We start from the raw sequence: 5,928 nt of genomic DNA, 5'->3' as shown, positions 1-5,928 counted from the left end.
CCCATACAAGTTTATCCCAGATCCTACCAGGACATATCAGCCACATCATGTAATTCATTCAGTGGGAAGGCCATTTCCTCCCAGGGAAGGGACAAATTTCTTTGTTCACCCTGTGCTTAAACCTGGTCCTAGTGACTGGCCAGGGCCAATGAGTGGAGTAGGGTGATCTTGTTGGAGAAAAGCTCTCTCTTGTGAGGCATGTGTCACAGATCAAGTCTGTGCATTGATACCAGAGTGGGAATGTCTGCTCTTAGCTAGTAAGAAAAGGGCTCCTTCTGCTAGTTGGACAGTTTAGATTCTTCTGGGTATTTATGGTTCTCAAAGGCATCTACCCAAATATCTCCATTCCATGTCTCAGGGTCCAAATAATTCCCTACTAAGGGTCCTAATTTTAGCTTAGGAGATCTTCCAAGGTTGCACATTCAACCTCCTTTGCAGTTCTGCCACCCTTACAGGTAAAAAAGCCTGGGTCTCATTTTCACGTGGTCTAACTATGTATAGTTAGACCACTATATATAGTTCCAAGAGATAAGGTTATCTTTAAAAGCTTCCAGAAGGCCTTCTGATTTTCATAGCATGCTCTGTGTTGATAGCAGATTATCTGAGACTTCCATTTTCTTCAAGATTTTAAAGGCAGTTAACAAAAGCCAGCCAACACCATAACCTTTATAAGTACCATTGCTCTGTACCTAGAGGCACTAGTGTTAGGGCACGCCTCGGTGCTGCCTATCCCCCGGGACTGCATCCCAATCCACCACTGAGAGTCTTCATAATAAGACTCTGCTGTCTGAGGAGTGAGAGATTGGTTTCAGAATCCCACCGAAGGTCTGCCCTCTAAGTTTCCTTCTAGTACCAACTGACTTTGTTTGGTTCCCTGAAAGCAGAGCCTGAGGCAGGGATTGGGATAAAAAGGGAGTTTATTTGGGGGGTGATCCTAGGAAGGAGCAAGTAGAGAGGAGGAGGAAAGACAGATGAGGGGTGTTTCTGAGACTGCTGCTGTGATCGTGAGAGCCCAATTGTAGGACTGGTTGTTCCCTGAGCAGCACACAGAACGCCTCCTGAGCCCCTGCAGCTCTCATGGCCCCTCTGTTACTCCTGCCGGGTCTCACTGTCCTGTAATTCCAGTCTCACTTGAGCAAAGATTTCTGTGATGGGAGAAAAGGCCCTGGAGTGGAAAATAGAAAGGGAGTGGCCGATGGTGCTTGACGTGGTATGCTGTCAGCACAAGGGGGGGCTGCCCCTGCACATAACTGTCCACCGCAGATATGACTTAAATCAGAAGGGGGCTGAGGTTTTGTGACCCGAATGAGAGCTCTCATTGTCATTGTTCTAATCATTGTCACCACCATTATCGATGGCTAAACCAGCTATATAGCACAAAGACAGAGTATTGTGAATGATACAATGGAGACATCAATGAGGTGCATAGAAGGGAAGGAAAGAATGATTCTAGCATTTGGGAAAGAAGCAGTGTCATGGAGATGGTTTTTCATGGGATCTTGAAAGACAAGTAGGATTTCACAAGGTAAAGAAGTCAGGGCAAAACGTTCCAGGAGAGGAACATAGAACTAACGATCATGAATACAGTGATGGCGATATATGATGGATGTAGTGATGGGGTTGCAGTAATGGCATACAGTGATGGAGTATGGTGATGGATGCAGTGATGGGTGTAGTCATGGGTGCAGTGACGGGTGCAGTGATGGGTGCAGTGATGGGTGCAGTGATGGGTGCAGTGATGGGTGTAGTGATGGTTGCAGTGATGGGTGCAGTATAGGTGCAGTGATGGGTGCAGTGATGGATGTAGTCATGGGTGCAGTGATGGGTGCAGTGATGGGTGTAGTGATGGGTGCAGTGACGGGTGCAGTATGGGTGCAGTGATGGGTGCAGTGATGGGTGCAGTGATGGGTGTAGTCATGGGTGCAGTGATGGGTGTAGTCATGGGTGCAGTGATGGGTGTAGTCATGGGTGCAGTGATGGGTGCAGTATGGGTGCAGTGATGGGTGCAGTGATGGGTGTAGTCATGGGTGCAGTGATGGGTGCAGTGATGGATGCAGTGATGGGTGTAGTCATGGGTGCAGTGATGGGTGCAGTGATGGGTGCAGTGATGGTGCAGTGATGGGTACAGTGATGGGTGTAGTCATGGGTGTAGTGATGGTTGCAGTGATGGGTGCAGTGATGGTTGCAGTGACGGGAACAGTGATGGGGACAGAGATGGTTGCCATGATGGGTGTAGTCATGGGTGCAGTGATGCACCCATGACTACACCCATGATGAGGCATTGTGTAGGATGGATGCTAGGATGGAGCCAGATGAGAACGATTTGAACATCTAGTTAAAGTATCTGGGTTTGACATGAATGTGAGATGAATTTGAAGGAACAGGTGATGAGAAGAAGGCTCTAAGGCTCCCTAGGGCTAGGGAGCCTGTGTCAGGTGAGAAGGGCATTGCCCAGTGACCTGATTCCGTCACCGCTGTACCCTTCCTGTGTTTCATCCACCTATAGGCTGGTTTCCACCCTGAGGCAGCTATACTTGCTCTCATGCCTTCAAAGGTTCCTTTTGTCTCCCCTTATGAGAATGGGAAGTGATCTCCACTGCCTAGCAGTGTTTTAAGACAAGCCTCAGACTGAGCTCTTGGATCTCACCTTGGTTTTCTTCCCTCAGGGTTTCAGCCGAGCCATCTGGGAGAGCAGGGAGAGCCCATTAAAGGTCTGGGGGAGGCCATCCAGGCCACTGGTCTGTGCTACTAATGGGGACATCAAGGTCCAAGGAAGTGATATCAGTGGTTATTCATCTTTCTAGAAGATTAAATGATTTTTCATGGCCAGCCTTCCCTCCCTGATCTTCCTGTTGCTTCTCATTCCCTACCCCCTCCTCCCCAAGCCTGCAGCTTGGAGGCAGGAAACCTGGGCTCAAGTCCCATCTGTGCTGCTTCTCAGCCTTGTGATACTGCACCAGCCATCATACCTTGCAGAACCTCAGTTTCCTCATCTACAAAATGGGAACAATTGCATTAAATTAGGTAACAGATGCAAAGAAAGCAATCATCTCCAGGTCTGGCACCTACAAGGCATTCTACATATGAAAGCTAGTGTCATTATTTTCTGTGACATTATCACTGTTTCCCAGTGAGCACGCCCAGTTTTAGCGGACACCTGAGATAATCAGAGGTGGGACATAGAACAGAAAAGAGAAGACATGTATTAAACAATTAGAAAACTATTTCCTCCAGTTCTCTCTGCATTCTGATTTTGTAGAAGAGACAGACTCAGTTTGGTGGTAGTATGTCTTCTATATATACCCGATGCTTGTTAATTTCCATTTTTAACAGAGGGAATAACTCGCTCCACTGGTTAATGGTAGATAATTACATTTAACTCAATCTGGTAAACTCAGTCCTATTCAATAATTTAATCAGTCTCTTTAGGTAGAATAATCTTTCTCAAATATGTCCACACTCTCTCAGATTTTCTTCCCACCCCACCCTCACCCCTCCCCAGGACAAGGTCTGGCTGCACGAGTTGAGGGAAGCTGATAGGGCCACATGAGAAAAGCAGAGGGACCTTGGAACCACTTGCAGAGGGTCTCCCGTTTTCATGGTCTCCACAGCGATTTCCATCTGCACCAGGCTCCTGAGAGGATGATGAACTCTAAACGGTGAGCTCATGGTCTGGATTGAAGTCCGCTGACCCTCCCTTGCTGTCCCGGTGCCACACTCCAGCCCTGCCTGGCACTCAGCCACCTGCTCCTGCCCCGGCTGGGATGGGGCTCCTATTCTCTTCTAAGCCTGGAAGCTCCCCTCTATCTTCCTGGCCTCCTCCTCACCTAGCTCCCAGCCAGATTGGTCATCACCTCTGAGTTCCCTTTTGGGGAGACCCCAGGGTACACATGAGCAGGTGTGATGGACACAGGCCTGGAAATGCCCGAGGTGTGCTCTCAGGGAGGAAGTGGTCATGGTCACAACTAATAGGAAAACAAAAGAGGTTGGAAAAGCAAAGTGCTAAGGTGTTCAGGAGGATCAGGGAAAGGCTCTTGGAAGAAGTTCTTGGAAGAAGTGGCAGTGGAATTGGGTTTTAAAGGATAAGCAGCTGGAGAAGAAAGACATTCCCAATGAAACTGGGGAGGGATTTGACAGCAAAGTCCACGTGAAGGCACTTTTAAAACTGTTGAATGAGAAGTGGCATTTCTGGTCAGATGCAGGGGTAGAGTTCGGAAGCAGGGACAATCTTTTTGGTGGCAGTTAGGAAGGGTCCGAGGGGAAATACAATCTATGAAGCCTTGAGGTTGCCAAGAAGGCTGTAGACGAAGTGGACACTGAAGGTCCTGTTGGCAGCCCTAACCGAGATGCCATCCTGAGATGGACCTTCAGAGCCACTCACTTGCCCTGGCAGTGACTTTCTTCCTCTTCTCAGAAACGTCTTGGCTTCTCCAGCCTGTGCTGGTTCTTCTGGCATCAAAGGCAGATCTGGAAATCTCATTCATACTTGAGTCTCTGGAACTTACAATCTTACGGTGTCTGCTCAGTTGTCAACGTAAGATGGGGAGACGGAGGCCCAGAGGAGAGAAAGGATTTGTTCAAGGACATCCTCAATTCCAAAGGAGAATCAATGTAGAACCCAGGTCTCTGTGAAGGGTCTCAAGGTCATAGGCAAGGACACATGGCTGCTTAGGGCTGCCATAACAGGAAGGGCTCAGTGGAAAGGCAGGGAGAAGGAATCACATTCTTCTTTGCAGCTTTTTAAAGAACAGTGTGTAGGTGGGTATTAGCAAGCAAGATTTAGATTCCAATCTAGTAAACGCTATTGACTACCTACAATATGGCTAGGACATGAGCTAAGTGCTTTGATATCTAACAAGCTGTAAGTCTTTGAATTCTCTCTACAACAAACATGCATTAAGATATTTATATTCTCAATGTTAAATCTAAAAATGTAAACCATGCAGGCAAGCCAGAAACATTTGAGAAATTCACTTCATTCACCTTCAAAGATGTATGCTCACCTCAAAGATGGACAGATTGAACGCGCAGATGTCTAATAAAAATAATCTCTTTCTTCCTTAGCCCCGGTCCATAGTTCTTAACCATCATCATATTTAGGGACTGCTGTTCACTGGATTTCATGGGCAATTTGCAAGATTTTCAAGGTTAATTTGAAGCATGTGTGGTTTTTGCTGAATTAATCAAAGCCTCGCACAAGTTTCCACTGAAGTTCTTTGTCCATCACCCCTTGCACTTTCAGCAGCATATCAGGAGTTGGAGTTGGAGAAAAGAGATGATTTCCTGGAGGAGTCCAAATCCGTGAAGATTTATGGAACACCTGCCTCAGGTGAAGTGCATCAGGCAGCCGGGCAGCCCCTCGCTATGACCTTGAGGAAGAAGGCCTCCCTGCTTGTTTGTGCAGAGTTCTGTATCCAGCAGGCACATATTTCCTGCTTATGGCTCCCCTGCCTCTCTCAAAAGGTGACAACTCTGGGGAACCTGTGCGTTAGATTGATGCTGTTGCTACCTCCCAGGGCTCTGCCCCCCCATCTGCAGCGAGTGGTCACAGGGATGTGCCCCAGATAACTCCGACTCTGCCAGCCCAGCCCCTTCCTGGACCCTTTACCATAAGGGAGGCATAGAGCCTGCTGGGAGCAAGTTGGTGATGCCCCTGGTTCCTGACCTGGATCTTCCTACAATCCACCAGCAGTTTTTCAGAACGTGGCCTTGTAATGGAGAAGGCACAGCAGTGAGAGCCCACAAGGGAGGACAGGCCCTGGCAGAACCGCTTCTCATGACCTCACCTCCTTGCACCTGTCTCCAGACCAGAACCGCAGAGGGCGGGCCTAAGAGCCAGCTCAGGCTGGTAGAAATGCTGTGTTGGGCTCACACGGAGACTTTTTAAAAATTGAAGCTACATTTAAAAATGGAGAGATACCATATACT

The sequence above is a fragment of the Microcebus murinus genome, chromosome 20 (assembly GCF_040939455.1).
Source record: "Microcebus murinus isolate Inina chromosome 20, M.murinus_Inina_mat1.0, whole genome shotgun sequence".
NCBI classification, from domain to species: domain Eukaryota; kingdom Metazoa; phylum Chordata; class Mammalia; order Primates; family Cheirogaleidae; genus Microcebus; species Microcebus murinus.
Note: the sequence above shows the minus strand (reverse complement) of the source record.